General features: G+C 36.4%; 1 pseudogene; it reads right to left on the bottom strand.

Annotated features, from left to right (window-relative positions):
- Positions 1-3618, bottom strand: part of LOC114294032 (CBL-interacting serine/threonine-protein kinase 8-like) — a 34634-nt pseudogene extending 31016 nt beyond the window's left edge.
- Between the last annotated feature and the right edge of the window lie 22953 nt (positions 3619-26571).

Here is a 26571-nt window from a genome sequence, read left to right as displayed (position 1 = left end):
AATTAACAACTTGAAATAATAATGCAGAGGGTTGTGGCACAAAACGTGGAAGCGGTTACAACCATTTATTGAAAACAAACTACAACTAAATCCTATTCTTGAGGCAGAGAGGTTGCTATTCTCATGCATGACCTATTCTTATGGAAAAATAATGAACATATCAGTGTGTATGTATATATATAGAGACCTGGTCGACCATCTTGTGGTTGAGGATAATGCTGTGATCGAGAACCTTTATTGCAACACTCTCACCGGTCTCTGTGCTCTGAGCAAACTTCATCTTCGCGAAGGTACCTTGGCCGAACGCCTGCCCCTTGAGGTTTGGGTTTCATGGTCCCCCTTCTTGGAACATGTTTTCTTTGTAATGTTTGCTTTGTGATTTATAGATTGATTATAGGTTTATAGCCATTGAATACGCCTACGAGATGTTTGTGAATATGTTCATAAGGGAATCTGCATGCTTATTTCTTTGGACATTAGCCATCTATGTTGGGCATACAATACATACATGAACAAAATTGTTGGATTTGTAGATTTAAAGACACTACAATAAATTCAAAAAACAAAGCATTGAATTGATATGGTTGATAGTAATTGTCGTGAGATAGCTAGCGAACTATGAAATAGACTTGGTGAATCTGTTTTCGCCATGTTCTGGTTTTACGAACAAGACACAAACTAAAATAAGCATTTCAATATATGTGGACATCCTACATACATCATGCTATTTGTCTAGTTTTCCATGATTTGAGGGATCAATGCTTGACTCACACTAATAAAATACAAAATTACTTAGGTTTTGTCTCTCTAACATTTCTCAACGACAAATAATGAGATATAGAAGGAGCGCTAATACTTTAATCATTCAAATATGATACATTTTTAATAATTAAAAGTGGTTGTAACAATAATTCTGAAATCAGAACTTCACTATTTTAAAATGCTTTTTTTTTTCTTTTTTTTTCTTTTTTTTTTTTTGTAGCTTGGAATTATACTTGTTATGTTACTAATGGAAACCTCTATGGAAATATCAAATATATGTTTCTAGAAGGAGAGCATATCAAATAGTTATACATTTTATAAAGAATGTACAATCATTTCAAGCTTGACTAATGATAGTGGGTGGGAATTCAACGCAGAGATTGACTTCTTAAAGTTCAAGCCTTGGAACAACAGTGACAATATTTGTTGCAAGAGAAAGTCAAACAGTGGACACTGAGAAAGCAATTTCTCTTCTCATTCAACATGTGGAAAAGGTACAGTTGGTGATATGAATCATGATTTTGCATTTTTAATCAAATCAATTGTGTTTTATTACCCACAAATGTTTTTTTTTTCAATTAACATATGCTTGTGTTTTTTGTTGCACGAGACTTTCCTTATGTATACATCTAAATCTCAGTTCTTTCCCTAGACAAGACTTTTAAAAAATTGAATACTCAGTTGATTTAAACTTACTACGTGCTATATGAACATTTCATAATATACATAAATGCATGAGGAAGGGCCCCAAAGGCTTATATATTTACAATATCCATACATTTTTCTCAATCCATACTCTCTAAATCTAAAATCCAATCCCAAGGTATATTCATGATTCTACATTTTGATGTATGTATATGCGTATATATGTGTTTATATGCATAAAGTTTAGTCTGTGCTACACTTATGATGATCATTTACATTCCTTTAACTTGTTGTGATGTCAGATTGAACCTTAGGATTGTGATTGGCTTATGATCATTCACTCCATTGGATCTGCATACTCTACTTATATGAATACAAACTGGTTTGATTTTCATGTTACTTGATCTTATATGCGAGAGATAAATCGTTTTCATTGTCTGTGTTCGATTATGCATTATGGAGTTTCTTTGCATTAGTCTGTTTAATTTATGCCACGATTTAATATGTTGATCAATGTTTTCATTCCTGTAATCTATACAAATGAGTGAATTTTTTTTGAAAGAGCAGAGGTGCTTGTTAGTTTGAAATTGACCAGAAACAGTGATATAGCTGACCATATGTTATCTTTGTGAAATTGTATAATAGAATTTGGAAGATTATTTTCCAGGATAAGTGCCTAGGGATTTATTTGATGAAAACAAGGGCAAATTGAAGTTCTAAGTAGCCAAATTGTAGGAATGGCGACTAAGAACAACAATTGCATGTCATTTTCTCATTCTCTGATGAATGGCTTTCTTACATCTGAAAAAGTTTTATGTGTAACTCAGAAAACAATGAGCGATGAAATCATTGCCTTCTATTGCCTAGCTTGACTATTCTTCAAACATCCAAAGTATAGGAGGGCTCACCAAATGGGTTCTAATTCTAAATCAGTTGTTAATTTCATAGAAGATTCATTAGGGTTTTATCTTTCTTGGATTTCACTTGGATGGATTGGATCTAAGAAATTCAGAGGTGGAGCAAATGGCAACATTAGCAACTGAACATATGCATAAGCAATTGGTAAGTTCAAGCACAACATAGGAGATCATTTTAATCATTCCCTCATATTGTCTTGTTCATTGCATCTAGGTTTTCTAGCCTTCAAGACACTACATAATGAATTTTTTAATTTGAATTTTGAAAATTGAGATGTTAGTCTATTCTCTTATACAGTTTGCACCCCCTTGGTGCTTCGTTTAGCATAATCTATTATGTTGATTTTGGGGGGTTAAAAGTATTGTGTTAAAAATTGGTCAATATCTGTGCTTTCTTTGTATTACTTTACTTTCAATATTTGTTATTGGCTTCTTGTTCAGTGATTTGTTTTTTCAATTTCTTCTTAATCCGAAAGGAATATTTCCTTTAAGTTGTTTGTAAAGAATGTAAACTAATGAAAATGTGCATCTAGATCACCAATCTCTTTATTAGTAGGAACTATATTTTTTATTTATCAACTGGCTGCCATTGTGTTAGCCATGACTCCTATGTTTTGCTATTTTGTCATTGGGCACTTTTTGGAATCACTTTGTTTAGTTTCAGTGCTCTTGGTTGGATAAGTTATTTTACTTGCAAATTAAAATTAAAATTTGAAGTTACAACCTGCGACATGCAAAATTTTCCATTCAAGTTTTTATCTTCTCTTGCTTCCATTTTTTTAATTACTTTTTCCTATTTTCTTGCTGATCATGAATTTGGAAATTGAAGACTAGATCACATTGATTTGGACACTATACATCTTGAAGCGTTGGGGATTTTCATTTCCCAAACCACTAACATGTTATTTGGTTGTGATGGAGTTGGAAAAGCTTGTGATTAATTTCCTTAAATATTTGTATGTTTGTCTGTACACAACTCATGAGCATAGCTCTTCTTGTTATGGATGCTTTCATTTATGTGAAAAATTAAAAAAAAAATGGAGTGACAACTGCTAATTTAATCTTAACAAACTATGATGTGTCCAACTAGTATTATATAAAAGACGCGTGGGCTTCAACTAGTATTATACAAAAGAAAAGAAGCATAGAGGTCAATTGAATCTAAGGTAAATTACATTGACACCCTTGAGGTTTCTGTTTAATACAGATTCCTCTCTTACATTTGAAAAATTACATTCTTCTCCCTGAGATTTGTAATCTCATTACAAATTATCTCCTGAATTGCTGATGTCATGTCTTAAAATTTTCTAAATGATCATTTTATCCTTTTTTTTCTACTATTTCTTCTCCCTATCATCATGACTACATTATACAACTTTTTATCATTAAATTCTATGCGAACATATTTTTATTGAATGATGATATATAAACATAAATTTTACATAGAATTTTCAAATACAATGATATAGCTTAATGGTGATTTTTCACTTTAAATAAAACACCCATAAACACGATTTATATTTATAACAATATCACTATCACAATATTTTTATGACATTTTTTGTATAAATTTTTATATATGAATATAATTTTTCATTTTTATTTCTCCCATTATATCTAGATTAGATCAATTTAATTTAGATATATTTAAAAAATCTAAAATTTGTGCAATTTGTTTTTTAAAAAAAATCCATTAAATACAACAGAATAAGATAATGTATTGAATTTTTGTATTTTTTTATTTTTAAAAAAATCATAAAATATTATACTTCTTAAGTATATCTAGATTAGGTGTATCTAAAAAAATTTTAAAAAAAAATTGCTTAAAATATTAAAAAAATTCAGTAAAAACAAAAAAAAAAGAGTACAAAATATAAATAAAAAAATAAAATAAAAACTCAATTTTTTGTGTGAGTTAAATCAAAGAAGATGATTGTTATTTTCTTTGAAATGACATCAATAAAATCTTTGCATTATTTTATTATTTTATAGGTATAAAGGTTAAGGGGCTAATATGTTATTTTAATTTGATAGAAGATAAATTTAATTTTTCAAATGTGAGGGAAAAATCTATATTAAACAGAAACCTTAGAGGGTGTCAGTGTAATTTACCCTTGAATCTAACGCTATGTTATGTTATGTTATTGTCCATTTCACCCTTCTTGTGCAAAGAGAATATTAATTAAACCAAGTGACTATCTTGTTTGCACCGTTTGAAGATTGAAGGTCGATCCCATGTGTTGGAAAAGAAACTCTCTTTGTGAAGAGATGAGCTGGTCTCATTGTCCTGTCTACGTGGTTGTAGTGACCTACTTTATCTTCCAATCAGTCAGCCAACCGGAGGCCACCATCCTTCCCTCCTAGAAATTTCCTATTCGATGTATCCTATTTAAACGAAATCATCAGCCACTGCTCTCACCGTCGCCTATTAAGAGAACAAATCCCCAGAGGTACAATGCCTACACCAGTTCCCCCCGCTTCATCACCATCGTCGCCGTGTCACAAAGATGAAGATATAGGTATTTTGTATCCAGCTATATATGTTTTTGGTGTGTAATCTTCTGCTTGCTTGTTTGTCTTATATTGGGAATGGATACCTGATTTGTATTTATTGGTGTTTGTTAGTGCAATAGACAAATTATGCACATTATTGCTTGACAAAATGCCTAACTAGCTGTCTGATTAAGCCAAACCCAATTTATAAACCAGCAAATTAATAGGTCTCAATAATTCAAATTCTACTTATTATTTGATGGTGAAAGTACCAAAACATTATAGTGGATTCACAACTTCAGTAGGCTTTTATTTCATTTTTATTTTTCTTTTTTTGTGTGAGTTGTATGTGAATTAACGTAGGAAATTTGCTGATTAGGACTGTATTTTGGTTTTCTTGGATTTTTATCCACGTTGCCTTTTTTATGGTCGTGTATTCTCATGGTGTTTGTTGTTATATAACTTATACACCATGTGCTTGACAATATGCCCGTGAGAGACAATTTATTTTGTTAATATGCATTGTTGCTTATTCTTTGTGATTATGAAATGCCAGTTGATGTTTACATATGATTTACTAAAATGATAAATTGTCAATTACAGATTGTAAAGATTTTAAAATTCGTAATCTCTTTTTGCTTCTTCATCACATGCTGTTAAGAGCAGGCCCTAAGATGCCTTAGTTGTGAATAGATTTCTGTAATGCTATTGAAGATATGCTCATCCTATCACCAAATCTGCACAAATAACAACAAAAACAATAAGGAGCTGAAGGAGATAGTGTTACCAACTCGACAAATTCAATTACAACCAGTGAACTTAATATGAAAATTAAACCAAATGGAATCACCAAACATTTTAGCATTCACAATTGCAACAACAATAGTTATATACATAAAGTTACTATTGCCAACCAAATATAGATGGTTATAAATGTCCAAATTCCAGCAAGCTTTCAATTATGGCGTCTAGTGGTTTAAGTGTACATGTGGTGGTGGGTTTCTTGTTTTCTCACTTTGAATATTTTTCTCTCTAAAAATAATACCAGCCTACTAAAAGCATCATTAAGCATGGAGAAGTCTTCCATTTCTGATTTTGAGACACGCACATGCACACACAAAGCTCCGCACACATTGTACCACTATTAGTCAAAAGTTTTTGATGGCATGCAATTTTTTAAATTTATTTTTCTTATTCTTCTTATATGGAGATTGCATCTTTTTCAAAAATTTTGCATCTTTTTGATGGCATGTTATTTGGTGTTCTGGGCCTTGGAATTTTGTGCCAAATGACTTTACATTAGTCTATATATCTCATTTTCTCATTGATTTTGAAAATTTAATAACTCTCTAATTCTTTATCTTTAGCAACCAATTCTGTACATATCCTAACTTCCTAAATTATGTATGTGCTTACGGTTCATGGATTACGAATTAGCCAATAGTGATAGCTTTTTAGTGCTTATGTTTTTTTTTTCCTTCTCATGTTTTCTTTTTTATTTCTAACTTCTAGATTTTGTGATTCCATTTATATGGTGCCAATTCCAATAAAAAGGTACAAGATTAAATGGATTCAAACTGAATAATGATACAAATTCTGAAAATGCTTTTATTGAAGTGTTGAAAATATAATGTATAGTGATGGTTAATAAAATGGCTAGCATATAAAACTACCTTGTTGCTTTCATTGTTTAGTGATGGTTAATATCACGAGTTGTACTGATTAGAGAACACAGTAACTTAATTTAATGGTGCATCTGTTGGAAAATAATGGTTTTTCGACAACTTTAATGTGAAACTAAAGTAAGACTCAACCATCGGTTGAGGTAGGTCTAAGCGGTTTTGTATTCTCTTAAGTGAGAAGGTTACAACACAAAAAATAATGAGCCGAAACCTTTAGGTTATAAATGATAATTGTCTCATAAAGTGGGCATGAATAAAAGTTGTGCTTGGATTTAGACTTAGTCTTGGTTTGGACTGGGCCTACGCTTGGGCTTGTGCATGTGCTGGGTTTAGTCTTGGACTGAAACTTGGACCTAGTCTTGAGCTTGGACTAAGCTATGTTGTGTTGAGCTTAACTTGTGCATGTGTTTAAGATTGAGCTTGGATCGGGTTGTAACCTAACATCCGTATTCATTTTGCGACCAATCTATTTGAATTATTCAAACATCATTGGTTCAATGGTTAAGACTTGGCCTAATAACCTTGAGGTTATGGGTTCAAGTCTTGGAGTCACGACTTTGTGCATTATGCCAAAGGTTAGGTATGTACTCAATTTTTTCCCTCCCAAACACACATTAATGTGTACTAATTTTATTTTTTATTTTTTATGCTAAGTATATGGGAGTTTTATACTATTTGTAAACTCTCATCTTTTGATGATGGAGTTAATGACCATATTAGTGGTCATGAGTTTTTAATCTTTGTAACTCTAGCCCTAATAGCTAGAGTTGATAGCCTTGGTTAATGGCATTTGATGGCCCTCATAATGATAGCTTCCATGGCTATGGACTCCCTCTACTTGTATAAATAGAGGCCTTTCTCCTCCAACTTAGTAGGATAGTTTAGAGAGATTTTTGAGATGGAAAATCGATATGGTGTTTTGAAATAATAAAGTTGGAGATGGTTTTTACATCAAAGAAAATTTTTCTTATCTTATTTTTGCTAGCCCCTTATTTGGTTCTTATTAGAGAGAGAGTGTTGCCATTGTCAAATTAGCCGAAGAAATTCAGAAGGTGCTTCTACTTTAGCTAGTTTTGATTGTCGTATACGGGGTGACAGACACCGGCATACCCCTAACACCCATCGAGGAGGTAGCGAATCTGTTTTAAGGAAACTGTGGTTACACAGGCTTCGGTTTGCATCCCTTGTCTTTTATTCTTCAAAATTTTAAATTTAAACTATTTTTCGTATATTATTTTGTATCCCATGTGAATCCATCTTGTAATATGTTTCATGATGTAATCTAGTTCATTCTTGTATTTTAGTTATGTAGTTTATTCTATATTTGATTATTTAATATTAAAACAATAATTGGTTTGTCATTTCTATTTGATTTTATTTTATATATTTTTCTAAACTTATCATGGAAAAAATACCAACATCATCTTGATCAATAGAAGTCATTTCCTTTCCTGAAATATAATGTTTAAAAAAGCAGTTGATTGTGCAATGTTTTTTAATCCCAAGTAAGTTGGGATTTTTACAGATTAACCATTTAGTTAGGAGAAAAGTGGATACAATGAGGCCACAAGTTGTTGCCATTGCCAAGGATTTATAAAATCTTCACTCCGGTTGAAAACCACATAATCAATGGAAACTTTTCCACTTAAATTAAAAACATATAAATGCATGCCAGACCTCATCTTTGTGCTATATTTGAACTTTTTTTTTTGTGTGTGCGCGCGCGCCCATTCTATGACACCCAAATACATGGTGCACACTTCATTAGTGAATTCTATGTAGGTCTTTAAGACAATGTTACTCTTTAGTAAATTCGTATTACTAGCTTGCTCATGACTTTAATGATTAGCAATGTATTCAAAAGAGATAAGGCCCCCATGTATTTTTTAGTTTTAGTATTGATATCAAAATGTCAATGGTTTGAGACAAAATGTCAACGTTCCCATACAATTTTTAGTTTCAGTGTTGACAATTTCACATGGTTCATATGGAATTGTTCTTAATATGAGTAAACTCAAGCTATTCATTTCTTCTTCTGCTCTACATTGATATCAATGGTTTGCAAGGAATTGTTCCAAATGTTTGTGTAAACTCTTGCCATTCATTTCTTTTTCTTTATTTATTATTATTATTATTATTTTATTTTTTTATTTTTTTTTTTGTACAAAATGTTGTCATTCACTTCATATTGCATTCTTCAAATCATTGATGAGACTTTGAAAATTTTAAAATCTCCAATTGGATCGAGAAAAGCAGCATACTATTTTTATTTCAAGCTCAGAATGGGTGGGATGTTGAACTCTAACTAGCAAGTACTTTTACTACATTGAGTTTTGTTCAATGTTTGAGATTAGATGCAAACATAAATTATGTAGAACTTATTTTGGTGCTTCTACGTGATGCTGGGAAAAATCAAAGATACTTGTATGCATTTGAATTATGAAAATATACCTTACACTTTTTTTTAGGAGTTCGACCGTCTTGTGCTCTATCTCAACTAATGTACTGTGTTGTGTACTCCATCTTTGCCTACTTAAACTTTTTGAACATCTCATAGTATCATGGTCAAAATTCATCAAAGTATCTAATGAGATTGGCATAAAATTTGTATTAAAAAAAAAGTACTTATTAAATTACATATTTCTTAAATATATGCCACCTCATTATTGGCTATTATTTCTAGCCAACAACAATTTCTCTGAAGAAAATCTTACTAATTTTCTAACAAATGTGAGTTGAACGAGTCCGCGCACCAATGATGAGATCATTGGGCTACAAGGTCACACCCCCAAATTGGTGTTGTGTGCATAATATTTAAGGGCTTTTTTATTTACACATCACTAATTTTCTTAATACACACTATCAATAGATTAAATTTATATTTTAATAATATCCTCAAATGAGAATATCATTAAGGAAAACATGAGGGTGTGTTCTATCCATTCAAAAATTTATATATTTAAAAATACAAAATACTATTCATACACCATCATCACCTATAGGGTTTAGGGTTTGAATATATAAACACTGTATTTCTTCATCATCTTCACCATTAAGACAACACTCTTGATATCATTTACTATTATCAATTAGTTCACTTTATTCCCTTCCCCGTTATACTTGTTTTCCAAACTCAAAACATTATTGCCTGTGAAGTTTAGGGTTTAAAAACATTGAAATTAATTAGTTTTGAAGATTTGCACACCATGCATGACACTGAGATAGTTGATTATAAATATTGATTTGAACATTGAAAATGTTAGTTATTATGACTTAGCTTTTTGTTTTTTTGTTTATCTTGTTCGTATGTTGGGAAGATGAATTTGTTCATCATATGTTCGAATATCCATAATTGAATTTTTGCACAATGTTCGATTATTTATTTTTGTACAAAATAATTTTGTTCAAATTATTAAGATTGACCAAATATTAAACGTTCACACATAAAAAATTGAACATTTTAACTTACTTTGGTTAAAATAAATTAAACTTTTATTCTTTGCTTTTTGAACACATTAAGTTTGTTCAACTCTGTATTCATGAATAGGACTATTCTTTTTTTCTGTTAAATTTTTTTTATAGAATTCTATACCCACCCAATGTAGTAATGTTAAACTGATTGTGTTGTTGACTACATAAGTGAATCAAGGGTAAGAATGACAATCTGAAACGACGACGAGAGTTCAACACAAACGATGAAGATCGACATCGGTAAAGGTGGAGGCCGAATGAAACTCTCCGTTAGCGATTTGAAACGACGAGACGAGACGAGATGAGAAATAACGAGAGTTTAACACTAGCGAAGATGGAGGCCGAATAAAACCCTCCGCCAATAATGGAGTTCAATAGCGACAATGGAGACCAATACCGACGAAGATAGTCTCTATTTTGAAGATGGAGAGTTTTTGGTGTGTGTAATGGTGAAGATGTAGAGTTTTTGATGTGTGTAGTGGTGTGTATTGAAATAGACAAGTGGTGTGTTACCCCTATAGGGTAGTAATAAAATGTTAAGGCATGAATTAAGATATTTTTAAACTCAAAAAATTATTTTATATATGTACTAAGTAATGATGTGTACTAAAAAGATTATCAGTATATAAATAAAATTACCAAATATTTAAATAACCTCATCATGCCCTTTAGTTCAAAGAAAAAAAAAAACACGAATCATGCTTTCAAAAGTGGTACATTAAATCAAACTATATAAACTACTTAGTCATGTCCTCCAAATTGATACATTAAAATAAACTTAAAAAAATAAGTTGGCATCCCCTTCAGACCTAATCATGCCCTCAAAAGTGAAACTTTAAAATAAACTATAAAAAATACTTAGCCCTTGTTTGAGAATTACATATTTTAGTTAAAAAGTAAAAAAATTATTATAAGTTGTCATATCACTCTCTCTACTTTTCTGCACATTTTTTTATAAAAAGTCAAAAAATTACTTAAATAGCATATTCCCAAACGGGGCCTTAATCATGTCCTCCAAATTGATACATAAATAAACTTCAAAAATATTTCTTTTCTTTTTTTTATAGCAAAAAATAAAAATATAAAATGAAATGAGTTGTCATGCCTCCAATCTATACATGTATATGGTAAATTATGCCGATCTTCCTGAAGTTTGAAGAAAATGTATTTTAATTTTGATATAATTACATTGATAACTCTTTTAGTAGGATTAAAAAGACTGAAACTAATATAAATGATTTGAAGATACAAAAATAAATATTATAAAATATATATTTCAATATAAAAGAGATAATAATCTCATTTTTTAATTCATATAAGTAATGAATTTATGATGAAAATGAGCTAAGGGGGTGTTTGTTTGGTGGCATAGAACCATAGGATTGGACTCCATGTCCAATGAAATAATTAGACCAACGCGAAGGTCGGACTAATTGTCCGATCAGACTAATAATTCCCCATATGTGGGATAACTCTATTTCACGGGGTGTGTGTGATAGAAATGGACGGATTGAGACAATCTCCGAATTGGCTAGTTAAATAACGAAATTGACCCTCAACTATATAATATTTCTTTCTTTTATTTTTTTTTAAATATTTTTATTAAACATGTTGAATTTTTTTTAACATGTATAAATTAATCTTGTAATATATAATTGTTTTTTTTTTCCTGATATTATCAAAATAATAAAAAGAAGGGTAAATCACACCTACACTGTAACGCCCCCAAAATAATATAATAAAGATAACTCATATGCGGAATAAATATGAGGAACAACATACTTTCATACATCAAAGTTTACTGTTTAACAAACAATTAAATGCCATGTAGACTTACATTTTTCCAAGTCATTGCTTGGTTACACAAATTGAGTCTTGCTCATTACATCTTAAGCCCTTGGCTTTACAAATAACCAACAAACACACAACAATACATAATCAAGAAGCTCTTGCTTCCTGAAAGTCCATCCACGCTATTGCCTTAGAGGAAACATCTCATCTGCACCTGAAAATGATATTCCCTTATAGGGTGAGCCAACAGCCCAGTAGAAATAATTTAACACAATTTATGAAGTTTAGCAAAGATATAAATGCCACGTATATAAACAATACTGATATGGAAACATCCACAAGGCCTACATATCCATATGCCACTAAGACCAATCTTATTCTATTATCCTTCAATTCATTTCCAGTTCATATACGCTACTCAATTCATGAGTTAAATTTATTATCTTTCAAGAACCAAAATGAGACTACAACTCAATGGTTTTCCAAATATGCAAAACACACATAAACACTTTAAACTTTGCCATTTTACAGATATTTCGTCCGAAGGACCTAGCACCCATTTATATAAGAGATTTCGGATCTTTCACCCAAGACACTCAGGCCAACTTGCTTCAAATTGAGTCCATCCCCTTTCTCCTCCCCAAATAAATATACATATGCAATGTATTTATGAACATAATCATGTACATCCCCTTTCTCCTCCCAATAAACATACAATGTATTTATAACATGGTCATATACGGAGTACATCCCTTTTCTTCTCCCAATAAACATACATATACAATGTATTTATAACATGGTCATATTCGATGACACCAACAATGGATTAGCATTAAATTGCCTAATCCTCATGTAATTTCTACAACAATCATAGTTATATATTCAATATCGAATTTAATAATTTATTCAAAACTTCCATAGGTGAGATAATACATATCCAATATCACCATCTATATCAATAATCATCCAATTTAACATATTCAATGTTAATTCCAATTATTTATACAAAATAATCATTTTATCAAATTAGGGCAAAAATCCCCCTTTTTCCAATATTGACTCAAACACCCAAAATCAACTATTTTGATACACCAAGATATTATATTCAACTCCATACATCATTTATCTCTTATACATCAAAAACCCTCTTTTCATATAACACCCAAATCTTAGATTTGTCCAAACCACAACCAAATCTCATCATCTATACACAATAGCAAATAACTAAGCTAAAAACCATATTAGAGTGTGGAAAATCCCTACCTCAAGTGTAGAAAACCCAAGCAACAAGGTGGAACTTCAAAGATGACGAAACCAATTTCTCTTTGGATCAAAACGAAGCTCTTGAAGCCCTCTACCTTATTCTCAAAGACACTAGGGTCAAGAACACAACGGATCTAGATGAAATCTTAGAGAGAAGGTGTATTCTAGAGAGAGAGTAAGAACACCTGTGTTTTTGCAGAGTTTTGAAGAGATTGTTAGCTGCAAAAATGAGCTAAAATGCCTCATTCATGATCTGATATGAACAGGCTCGCTCAAGCAACCAAACACAAACGGGTCGCCTCGCTCGAGCGCAAGAAGCGTCGCTCGAGCGAACAATGCAAAGTTTCAGGTTTGCAACGCAGAAACATGCTCCAGCGCAAGAGTGCTCGCTCGAGCGAAGGAACTCATAACACAGGGCTCGCTCGAGCGAAGAATACCAACCTTCAGGTTTTACAGAGATGCAGACGCACGCTCGAGCGCAAGAAGTCTCGCTCAAGCGAAGAAACAGTTTACACAAGCCTCGCTCGAGCGAAGAGGCCAAAATTTGGATAACAAAGTTTTGGAAAAACAAGCACCAACTTGTTCCAAACATACAACTACAACCCAATAACCAACATTAAGGGGAAGAAAAGGGAAGCAAGACATAAACCACCATCCAAACCATACAAACCCGAGTCTGGAACACCACAAGAGACGGGTCAAAACCAGGGTCGCTATATACACCCCATGAGGTTTCAAGCAAATACATTAGTACCCTTGTTATTCTAGAAAATACATCCCCCTCCTTGAGGTTTATACTCACATTACAAAAGCCCCTCTCCATTAGTTGACAGTTAAGTCAACTAACAGATTTTGTTTATGTCATCATTTAATTTTCTTAAAATGCCATAAATACCCTTAACAGATTCTTCTATTATCTAACACAATATTTACCCATGTCTTATAATCATTTCTTCAAACAGTTGATATGCATATGCATATACCATCACAGCAGCTACCTTTATAGAGCACCTCTCACAACAACAACAACAACAAACAACTACTGAATATAGAATTAGAGTACATAGAATCTTTTTATTTTTAGTATTATATATATAATCTGTGATTGTGTCAATCATTGATTTAGTATTATTTCCTTATTTATATCATTTCCTAAATTGTATCATGAATCTATTATGTATACATAGCCTCTATCTCATTCATGGAAAATCCAAATAATTTTTTTTTTATTCTTTTTGGTATCAGAGCTAGGTTAAGTACTTAGTAATTTTGCTTCATCGGCGGGTGACAGCCTTGTCTTGGCCGCCCGCCAAAACTTAACTCATTCCACTGCCAATTCTCTATATTACTCTTCTACATATTGTTAAGTACATAGTAATTCTCTCATTCGTTTTTTCTCCATTTCTCTGTATTAGTCTTCTCAATATTGTTCTTATATTTTCTGTAAGAGAGAGATACAACTCAGTCTATTTGCTAGACCCAGATTGTAGTGTTACAATTCTGGGATATAGTCGTTGCATCCTAGGAGGTTAGCGTCGTCTGTTCTCAAGCATCGTAGCGAGGACGTAACAATCTTAAGGAAAGTGTGTCCAACACACCCCTTTGTTGTCTTTCCTTTCTACATTTCTATACTGTAATAATCCTTAAGTTGTTTTGTATGTAAATTAATTATGTATTATTTCAGTATGTGTTCTTGTTCTAGTTTTAGACTTGAACAAGAAATTTCTTTCCTTCTTTCGTTTTCAAAAACATTTCTTTTCTGAGTTTTGGGAATTAAAATTTACATTCTGAAATTTAGTTTTAGAATTTTATTTCCAGTTGTGTTTTTATTAAATACACACATTTTGCTATTTAATTTAAATAGATTTTTTCTACAACTTAAGATCATTAGTGTTTTTGTTTTGCTTTGTGTGTATTTATTTTGGTGAATTTATTTCGTTTCTGAAATTGTGATTTTCAGAAGAAAAAAAAAAGGCAACGAATAGTGCTGAGACTATTCTGACCGTGACCCTAACAGTCTCGGTACCACCGCCAATGACTCCTATAGTGCCAATAAACCATGGAGAGAAACAAAAAAATTTCAATGGAATAAAGTTTAAGAGATTGTAACAAAAAATGCTATTTTATCTTACAACTTTGCATTTGGCCCGGTACAACCGTGAGGAGGCTCCGAAATAGATAGAAATGGGGGGCACTGATCGTCAACTTGTTGCTGCAATAGATACTTGGAAGGAAAGGTGACTTTCTGTGTCGAAATTACATACTAAATAGACTTCATAATTCTTTATGCAATGTATATTGTGTAAAGAAGACGACCAAAGAACTTTGGGAATCTCTTGAATTAAAGTACAAAATTGAAGATGCCGATGCAAAGAAATTTGTTATCGGACGTTTTCGGGATTTTAAAATGTTAGATTCCAAAACGATGGTTGGCCAAGTCCAACAAATTCAGTTGATCATACATGGCATCATTTCTGAAGGAATGATTCTGAGTGAATCATTTCAAGTTACTGCTATTATTGAGAAACTTCCTCCAGCATGAAAAGAGTTCAAAAATTACCATAAACACAAACGCAAGGAAATGAAGTTGGCAGAACTTATCATGGGACTGAGGATTGAAGAAGACAACCAGAAATCCGAGAAGAAGTCTGGGAACCAAATCATGCAGGCTAAGGCAAATGTTGTGGAATAAGGCCAGAGTTCGAGTTTTAACAACAAAAAGAGAAAGCATGATGGCAAAGGCTCTAAGCAAGGCTTCAAAGGTGAGAACAACCAAAGACTCAAAGGCAAGTGCTATGTGTGTGGTGGTGATGGACATCAAGCAAAGGATTGTCAAAGCCGCAAAGATTGAGCAATTTCTAGCAAGAAACCAACACAAGCCAACATAACCGAGGGATACAATCTTTCTAAGAGATTGGCAGACATCAACCTTTCTGCAGTAGTCTCTGAGGCTAACTTGGTGGCCAACCCTAAAGAATGGTGGGTGGATACTGGAGCAATCCGCTACATTTGTGCCGACAAGAAAATGTTCACAACCTACAAAGTGGTGGAAAATAGAGAACAGCTGTTCATAGGAAACTCCTCCACATCAACTGTAGAAGGACAAGGGAAGATAGTGCTAAAGATGACCTCGGGGAAGGAACTCACTCTCAATAATACACTCCATGTTCCATAAATTTGCAAAAATTTAATTTTTGAGTCATTGTTGATTAAGAACGGGTTTAGGCTAGTTTTTGAATCTGAAAAAGTTGTATTTACTAAGGCTGAAATGTATGTAGGTCATGGGTATATGACTGATGGGCTTTTTAAGCTAATGTGTTAACTGTTGTACCAACTATTGCTTCTAATAATAATAACACATCTTTTGCTTATATTGTTGATTCTTCTCATTTATGGCATGGTAGACTAAGACATGTAGATTTTGGTTCTTTGCGTAGACTTGTTAATCTAGAATGTTTACCTAAATTTAATCTTGATCCTAATCATAAATGTGAAGTATGTGTTGAAACTAAAATTACTAGAGTATCATTTAATAAAATTGAAAGAAGTACTGAACCACTAGCTTTAATTCACACTGACACTGGTGATTTAAAATTTGTGCAAACTAGAGGTGGTACAAAGTACTATATAACTTTTATTGATGATTGAACTAGATATTCCTATATATACTTATTGTGAAGTAAAGATGAGGCCTTAGAAGCTTTTAAGCAATATAAGGTAGAAGTTGAAAATCAACTTGGAAAAAAGATTAAGGTTCTAAAAAGTGACAGAGGTGGTGAATATGATGCACCATTTGATGAATTTTGCTCAGAACTTAGAGTTATTTACCAAACCATTGCACCTTATTCTCCTCAATTAAACGAAGTGGCTGAAAAATCGCACTCTTAAACAGATGATGAATACCATGTTGATAAGTTCGGGTTTACCCCAGAACTCCAGAACTTGTAGGGGGAGGCTATTTTATTCGCAAATTATATCCTAAATAGGATATCCCACAAGAAAACTAACCAAACACCTTATGAATTATGGAAAGATCATCGACCTTCTTATAATGACTTAAAAGTGTGGGGGTGCTTCGCAAAAATGGCGGTCCCTAATCCTAAAAAGACTGAAATTGGACCAAGAACCATTGATTGTGTATTCATTGGCTATGCCAATAATAGTAGTGCATATCGATTTTTGGTAGTTAAAACAAGTATTTTCGATATACACACAAATATTAGTATCGAGTCAAGAAATGCATCCTTTTTCGAACATATCTTTCCTTGGAAAAAGAATGAAGAAAATCAAATTCTTGTAAATACAGAGACAATGGCTGAACAAGTTGAGTCATCTAAATTGGAGGAGCAAAGTTTTAATAAAGGAACTTTTACTGGCGCTATGGTAAGCGACAAAGACCAACAAGAAGATAAGCTTAGACGTGGAAAGAGACTAAGGACATCTAAGTCTTTTGGTCCAAATTTTCTAACTTTTCTACAAGAAAATGAGCCTCAAAGCTTTAAAGAAGCAATATTGGGTCCTGAAGCACCATTATGGAAATAGGCTATAAATGGCAAAGTTGAGTCCATTCTACAAAACCATACTTAGGAATTGGTTAATCATCCTCCAAGGTGCAAACCATTTGGATACAAGTGGATTTTCAAAAGGAAAATGAAAGAGGATGGGTCAATGCTATGATTTTGGATAGATTTAGAATAAACAAGTGTGACAAATGTGTCTATGTCAAAAATACCGACAAAGGTTATGTCATCATTTGTCTCTATATAGATGATCTGCTCATCATTGGCAGCAATATCAAAATGATAAAGACTACCAAGAAATTGTTAAACCAAATGTTTGACATGAAAGATATGGGAGTAGCAGATGTCATACTTGGAATGAAAATTTCTAAAACACCTAATGGGTATGCCTTAATCTTAGTCTCACTATGTTAAGAAAATTCTGGAAAAATTTGGGAAGCATGACAACTGTCCTGCTAAGATATCTATAAATGCTAATGCTCATTTATTAAAGAATACAGGAGAAAGCGTATCACAAGTAGAATACTCCCAAATCATTATGTACTTAATGAATTGCACACAACCTGACATAGCCTTTGCAATCAGCAAATTAAGTAGGTACACAAATAACCCAGCGAAGGATCATTGGATAGCTATAATTAGGGTGCTTAGATATCTAAGACATACCCAAAATTATGGATTACATTATACAAGATATCCAGCAATACTTGAAGGGTATAGTGATGCAAATTGGATATTGAACACCAATGACTCAAAGTCCACTAGCAGATATGTCTTTGCTCTAGGAGGCGCAACAATCTCTTGGAAGTCCTCCGAGCAGACTTGCATTGCAAGGTCCGCAATGGAATATGAATTTATAGCTTCAGATAAAACAGGAGAAGAAGCATAGTGGCTTTGAAATTTCCTAGAAGATATTCCAATGTGGCCAAAACCCGTGCCAGTTATGTGCATACACTGTGATAGTGAAGCAGCAATAAGATGGGCACAAAATCATATGTATAATGGCTAGTTTCAACACATTTGTCGACGACATAATACCGTTTGCCGCTGCTCTCAAATGGTATAATTACCATTGACTATATAAGGTCTAAAGATAATATCGCAGATCCATTAACGAAAGGGCTAGCAAGAGAGCAAGTGTTTAGTTTATTGAGGGGAATAAGATTAAAGCTATAACGACCCCGGTCTTTTCCCATTTGATTATTGTATCCGGACTGTTCCGTAGATTCTGTCATTGTATAATGGTTGTTGTTGTTGTTCCTTATTTTCTCTTTTGGAATTATAGGATGTGTTGGGCAGGTTTGTTCAGGTTGGTTGGGTTTAGAAACCTAGTGTTGCTGTCCAGAATTTTGGTTATTCGCTCGAGCGAGGAGTTTGTCGCTCGAGCGAGATGTTGTTTTGGTTCTTCGCTCGAGCCGGGGTTTGGTAGCTCGAGCGAGAGTTTGCGTCTGGGTTGGACCTGTAGCTTTGCATTCTTGGCTCGAGCGAGCTTTTCTTCGCTCGAGCGAGTTAGTTTGTTCTTCGCTCGAGCAATAGTTCCTTCGCTCGAGCGTGAGTCTGGTTTCAGACCTGAGGGTTTGAGTTCTTCGCTCGATCGAGCTTTCTTTCGCTCGAGCGAGCTTTTGGGTTGTTGGCTCGAGCAAGGCTTCCTTGGCTCGAGCGTAGATTCTCTGTGTCTGGTCGCTCGAGCGACCAAGTCTTCGCTCGAGCGAGCCTGTCCAGTTTAAATACACAGCAGCGGGATTTGATCAGTCTTTTTCATATTCTTTTGATTCCAAACCCCAGGTTCGACCTCTCTCTCTCCCTACTCACCTTCTCTCTTAGGTTTGATCTGTTTAGAGAGTGTTTCAACCCTAGTTGCTTTATTAAAAAGATAGAGGGAGTCAAGAGCTTTCATTTAATCTGAACATTTGGCAATTTGGAGCATTTTGGTCTTTGGGCACTCATCTCTGTCTTCACCATTTGGGTTGTTTTCTCTGAGGTAGGGATTTCCTACTCCAATTTATAGGTTACGTTCTAAGTTTTGGTATTTTAATATGTTGGGAATACTTTGGTAAATTTTGGGAAAAACCCTAGTTGAATTATTGAATTGATTTGTATAAGTAATTCATGGAATTGGGAAAAGATGGTTAAATTCATGGAATTGGGGAATTCATTGATTAAATGGCATAATTTGATAATTTGTATCATTTGTCTATTGAATTGTGGACATAGTTATTTTCAGTTTAGAAATAACTGTTTTGGGCTATCGGTGGAGGATAGTCGTGATTGTTGTAGACATTGCATGTGGATTAGGATTAACTGAAACTAATCACATTGGTTAAGTCATAAATTTTGACTATTGCATTGATAGAGAATATGTGTATTGATTGAGCATTGCATTTGCATACATTGTTTTGTGTGTGGGAGGAGATAGGGGATGTACTCCACGGTTTAGGGGAAGATAGGGGATGGACCTCTAAACCGGATTTTTGTTTGGGAGGAGATAGGGGATGGACTCCATTAGCATCACTTTTATGTGTGCTTATTTATATAGAAGTGTTTTATTGATACAGCACTAAAATGTGTATCAATCTGGAAGTATGAAGTGTTTTGATTTATTTGAGCTTGAGTCTCATTTGTTTGTTGATATTGGAAGGATGTGAATACGATATATGTAATTCACTGTTGTAAGTTTGGCCAGGTTCTGAGCCATGTTGATAAAACTGTGAAGTAAAACGTATTTTAGACAATAGTGTCATGAGACTGTAAAATGAAGTAATTGATTATCCTGGTTAACCATCTGTTGGATGCTATTGCTTTATTCATTACATATATGTGGTTTAGTATATTTCTACTGGGCTGTGGCTCACCCTTTATGGGAACATCATTTTCAGGTTCAGGTGATAAACTACCTCCAAGGAATTAGCTTGGGAGGGTTTGGCTTCTGGATTGAAGAAGACTACTTTTAGTTAACTGTCTTAAATCATTAGTACATGTAAACATTCAAGCCTAGGGCTTTTCTTGTATTGAGTTAGAACTCATATTTTTGTATCCAAGTGTTGGCTTGGAAAGATGTAAGCCTGTAGGGCATTTTATTCGATGATACATGTAATGCTTTATTTTGTAATACTCTGATGAATGAATTAATAGATTGTCTTCTTTAAATAATAAATGTCAATGATATATAATGGGTTAATTTTGAGGGCGCGAGTGTTTAGCTTCGGCACATTTATTAATGTGCTAATGTCTTTGTTTCCTTTATTAGGATGTCAGGACGAGGACGAGGACGCGGTAGGCGTGGTAGGCCGGGTAGGCAGGAGTTGCCTGTCCCAGAAGAGATTCCGGCAGTTCAAGAGGGAATTGGCCAAGCCAATGTGGCCGAGCCAGTAGGCCAACAGGCTATGGGCGCTCTCGCCCGAGAGATAGCAGGGGCATTCAGGGAGTCAGTAGGCATTCTCAGAGCTGAGAATCAAGCTCAGGCTGTTATTGCGGATGCAGGACCTTCCTTTCTGAAGAGGGAGTTCTTCCGGTCTAATCCGGATGAATTTGTGGGTGATCCTAAAGAGCCACTTAAGGCAGATGAATGGCTCGAACAGACAACGAAGACGTTTGAGATGCTTGGCATCGAAGACGAGGTGTTGAAAGTGACCTTGGCATCTTTCCAGCTGAAGGGGGATGCGGGTCAGTGGTGGAAGTTTACTAAGGGGCGTATAGGAGGTACGTGGGAGGCTTTTGTGAATGCTTTCCAGGAGAAGTTTTTATCTTCGGCAGTTAGGGAGAAGCTGCGAGACCAGTTTTGTCAGCTTAAGCAGGCGAGTTCTTCAGTGGCCGAGTTTGAGGCTGCATTTACTAGTTTGTCCAGGTTTGCACCTGAGTTGGTGGCGTCTGAGGAACGCCGTTGTATTGAGTTTGAGAAGAAGTTGAGGCGTGGCCTCAAGCTGAGAGTTGGGGGAACTATGATTCGGGATTATGGGCGTATGGTTGATGCTGCAGCCCATATGGAGATCATGATGCAGGAGGAGGAGGAAGGGCAGAAGGGCTCCAAGAGGAGTCAGGATAGTCAGAGTGATGGTAGGAGACAGAAGGGTTTTAATCCCCAACAGTCTCAGGGTAGCTTTTCAAGATCGACTTTTCCTGTACCGAGTGCTAGTTCGGGGAAAGGCAGTCAGGGAGACATTACCTGTTTCAAGTGTGGCCAGCTGGGCCACAAGTCTCCAGTTTGTCCTCAGAGGGGAGGAGTGCAGAGAGCAGCATCATCATCGGCTCGATCTCAGAGCCAGAGTCAGGGTAGAGGTCAGCCACTCTCGTGTTATCAGTGTGGTCAGCCAGGGCACATGAAGAGGTATTGCCCACAGTTGGGTGGCACACCTGGTGCATCTGGTTTGAGGCCGATTCAGGGTCAGCAGCCAGCTCAGTCGGGTCAGGCCTCGAGGGCTAATCAGGGGGCTTCATCGTCCCAGACAGTGCAGCAATCTTATGCTCCTAGGGGTGAGCAGGTTGATCAGAGGTCGTCTGGGCGCGTGTACGCTGTTACCGCGCAGGATCTTGTACCGACTCCATCAGTTGTGAGAGGTACCTTCTTGTTTTGCAACTCGGTTGCTAATGTTTTGATTGATACGGGTGCATCTCATTCCTTTGTGTCTGCTGCATTTGCATCTGTTTTGGAATTGGAGTTAGCACAGTTAGCATCTCCTATATGTGTAGTGTCACCTCTTGGGGGTGAATTGATTTTGAAACAAGGTGTTAGGGGTTGTGATATAGAGGTTGATTATCATAGATTCCCATTTTCCTTTGTCGTTATGCCTATGAGAGGTTTTGATGTTATTTTGGGTATGGACTGGTTATCGTCATACCGGACAGTTATTGATTGCTATCGCCAGAGGGTCACTTGTTGTACCGTGAGCGGAGAGTATTTTCATTTTCTGGGGGACCGGGTTGGTGATGTGTTGCCACCGGGGTATGTTCCACGAGGACGGAGTGAGCTTAGTAGTTTACTTGCTAACCTTTCGATTAGTGAGGATGAGGAGACACTGATTGTGTTGCCAAGGGTGGTTTGTGAGTACTCGGACGTCTTTCCTGAGGATCTTGTTGGTTTGCCACCGCATCGGGAGATTGAGTTCTCCATTGACCTAGTGCCAGGCACAGCACCGATTTCTATGGCACCTTATCGTTTTGCCCCAGCCGAGTTAGTTGAGTTGAAGATCCAACTCCAGGAGTTGCTAGATAAGGGCTTTATACGTCCTAGTGTTTCGCCGTGGGGAGCACCGGCCCTCTTTGTTAAAAAGAAAGGTGGTGCTTTGAGACTTTGTATAGATTATCGGAAGTTGAATCGGGCTACGGTCAAGAATAAGTACCCTCTGCCCCGTATAGATGACCTGTTTGACCCGTTGAAGGGTTCCCGTTGTTTCTCTAAGATAGACTTGAGATCGGGTTACCACCAGTTGAGGGTCAGGGAAGAGGATATTTCGAAGACGGCATTCCGTACGCGGTATGGCCATTATGAGTTTTTGGTGATGCCATTCGGGCTCACCAATGCACCGGCAGTCTTTATGGACTTGATGAACCGAATTTTCCGGGAATTCTTGGATCGGTTTGTAGTCGTTTTTGTGGACGACATCCTTATCTATTCGCCTTCTGAGGAGGAGCACGAGGCACACTTGAGGGTGGTGCTTGAGTTACTTAGAGCCCATAGGCTGTATGCCAAGTTTGGGAAGTGTGAGTTCTGGCTGAGAGAAGTCAAATTCTTAGGCCATGTGGTATCCGGTGAAGGAGTGTCTGTTGATACATCCAAGGTAGAGGCAGTGCAGGATTGGGCACAGCCTAAGAGTGTATTTGAGATCCGCAGTTTTCTGGGATTAGCTGGGTATTACCGTCGGTTTGTGAAAGATTTCTCCAGGTTAGCATCACCGTTGACTAGGCTGACTCGGAAGGGAGTCAAATTTGTATGGAGTGAGACTTGTGAAAAGTCGTTTCAGGAGTTAAAAGTTAGACTGACTACCGCTCCAGTATTGATTATTCCAGAGAGAGGATTGGGTTATGCAGTCTATTGTGACGCCTCACGAGAGGGTCTGGGTTGTGTGTTAATGCAAGAGGGGAAAGTAGTTGCCTATGGTTCACGTCAGTTGAAAATTCACGAGCAAAATTACCCTACACATGATTTAGAGTTAGCAGTTGTGATTTTTGCCTTGAAGATTTGGAGGCATTATCTTTATGGTGAGAGGTTCGAGGTGTTCTCGGATCATAAGAGTCTGAAGTATTTGTTTACTCAGAAAGACTTGAACTTGAGGCAGAGAAGGTGGATGGAATTTATAGAGGATTATGACTTTGAGTTGCATTATCATCCGGGAAAGGCCAACGTGGTGGCCGATGCCCTTAGCAGAAAACCTGTTGGTGTCATAGCTAATATAGCCGTCTGAGAATGGGAGATGTTGGGTGCACTTGGGGAGTTTGATTTACTTCTGGGCGAATCCGTTGAGGCTGCGGCCTTGTTTTCTGTTATTGCACAGCCTTCACTTGTGACTCGAGTGTTAGAGGCTCAGAGAGGTGACTTTGAGGTAGAATCTCTCCGTGAGAAGATTTCCGGTGGGAAGGTTGAGAAGGGTTTGACGGTATATTCCGACCTGAGTGTGAGATACCGAGACCGTCTGTTTGTGCCGGAGTCTTGCCGAGAGGAGGTACTCCGAGAGTTCTATCATTCACGCCTTGCGGTGCATCCGGGAGGCACTAAGATGTATCGGGATTTGGGTCGCCAGTTTTGGTGGCGGGGTATGAAGAGAGATGTGGCAGCTTTCGTATCTAAGTGCCTTACTTGCCAGCAAGTGAAGGCCGAGCATCAGAGGCCAGCGGGTTTGTTGGAACCCTTGCCTATTGCCGAGTGGAAGTGGGAGCATGTCACTATGGACTTCGTTGTAGGTCTTCCGAGGACTCAGCGGGGTAGTGATGCTATTTGGGTGGTTGTAGACTGGTTGACTAAGTCGGCGCACTTTATTTCTATGCGCGTGAGAGATTCGGTAGATCATCTTGCCGACTTGTATATTCGGGACATAGTGAGATTGCACGGGGTCCCAGTGACGATCGTCTCAGATAGAGATCCTCGTTTTACTGCCAGGTTGTGGCAGAGTTTGAAGAGTGCCTTAGGCACTAAGTTGACCTTTAGTACGGCTTATCATCCTCAGACTAACGGACAGTCCGAGCGTACTATTCAGATACTTGAGGATATGCTTCGGGGTTGTGTTCTAGACTTTAGTGGGTCGTGGGAGAGGCACTTACCGTTGGTGGAGTTTGCCTACAACAACAGTTTCCAGTCTAGTATCGGTATGGCACCATTTGAGGCCTTGTATGGCCAACCGTGTAGATCTCCTGTGTGTTGGGCCGAGGTGGGTGATGCACCTCTGTTGGGTCCAGAGTTGGTGAGGGAAACGACGGAGAAAGTTGAGCTTATCCGTAAGAGGCTTGTTACAGCACAGAGTCGTCAGAAATCGTATGCCGACCGTAGGAGGAGACCTTTGGTGTTTGAGGTGGGTGATCATGTCTTTTTGAAGATATCACCTAGACGGGGTTTGATGAGGTTTGGGAAGAGTGGGAAGTTGTCCCCTCGGTTCATTGGTCCGTTTGAGATCCTTGAGAGGATTGACGAGGCTGCTTATCGTTTAGCTTTGCCGCCGCAGTTGTCCGGAGTACATGACGTGTTTCATGTGAGTATGCTTCGGAAGTATGAGCCGGATCCATCACATGTGTTGGATTGGACCGATTTAGTAGTTGATGAGGATGTCTCGTATGAGGAGAGACCGATTCGAGTCTTGGATAAGCGGGATCAAGTTTTGCGAGGCAAGACCATCCCTTTGGTCAAAGTTTTGTGGAAACACCACGGAGTGGAGGAAGCCACTTGGGAACGTGAATTGGAAGTCCGCAAGAAATATCCGGACATGTTTGTTGATTTGTAATCTTATAACTAGATTCTGTTATATTGTTGAACTTAAGAGCTTTACATATGTCTTAAGTTGTAAAACATTGAGTATGTTTTGGTAAATGGGTGTATCTTGAAACTTGTTTCATTATAGAAGATTAGTGTAACATTGTATATGTTGATTACATTGTTGGATGTGTTCTATATATCATGCAATTGAATATGATATGGAAATTGTTAACATTGAAAGGAATAGTGCATAATAGTGGTGCAGGTTGAAATATATGTTGTTTTATATATATTGTGGGATACCTCTTGATAAAGAGATGAAGTGACCAGTATTGGGTCAAGTTGTTTATTATTGTTATATACTATCTTTGGGTATTGAGAAAAACCTGTTCTCAAATTTGTGCCTAATTTCGGGGACGAAATTCTTTGAAGGGGGGGAGGTTATAACGACCCCGGTCTTTTCCCATTTGATTATTGTATCCGGACTGTTCCGTAGATTCTGTCATTGTATAATGGTTGTTGTTGTTGTTCCTTATTTTCTCTTTTGGAATTATAGGATGTGTTGGGCAGGTTTGTTCAGGTTGGTTGGGTTTAGAAACCTAGTGTTGCTGTCCAGAATTTTGGTTATTCGCTCGAGCGAGGAGTTTGTCGCTCGAGCGAGATGTTGTTTTGGTTCTTCGCTCGAGCCGGGGTTTGGTAGCTCGAGCGAGAGTTTGCGTCTGGGTTGGACCTGTAGCTTTGCATTCTTGGTTCGAGCGAGCTTTTCTTCGCTCGAGCGAGTTAGTTTGTTCTTCGCTCGAGCAATAGTTCCTTCGCTCGAGCGTGAGTCTGGTTTCAGACCTGAGGGTTTGAGTTCTTCGCTCGATCGAGCTTTCTTTCGCTCGAGCGAGCTTTTGGGTTGTTGGCTCGAGCAAGGCTTCCTTGGCTCGAGCGTAGATTCTCTGTGTCTGGTCGCTCGAGCGACCAAGTCTTCGCTCGAGCGAGCCTGTCCAGTTTAAATACACAGCAGCGGGATTTGATCAGTCTTTTTCATATTCTTTTGATTCCAAACCCCAGGTTCGACCTCTCTCTCTCCCTACTCACCTTCTCTCTTAGGTTTGATCTGTTTAGAGAGTGTTTCAACCCTAGTT

This window comes from Camellia sinensis, chromosome 3 (genome assembly GCF_055761805.1).
Source record: "Camellia sinensis isolate YWXY chromosome 3, ASM5576180v1, whole genome shotgun sequence".
In the NCBI taxonomy this organism is placed as follows: domain Eukaryota; kingdom Viridiplantae; phylum Streptophyta; class Magnoliopsida; order Ericales; family Theaceae; genus Camellia; species Camellia sinensis.
Note: the sequence above shows the minus strand (reverse complement) of the source record. Positions and strands in the feature narration are given on the sequence as shown.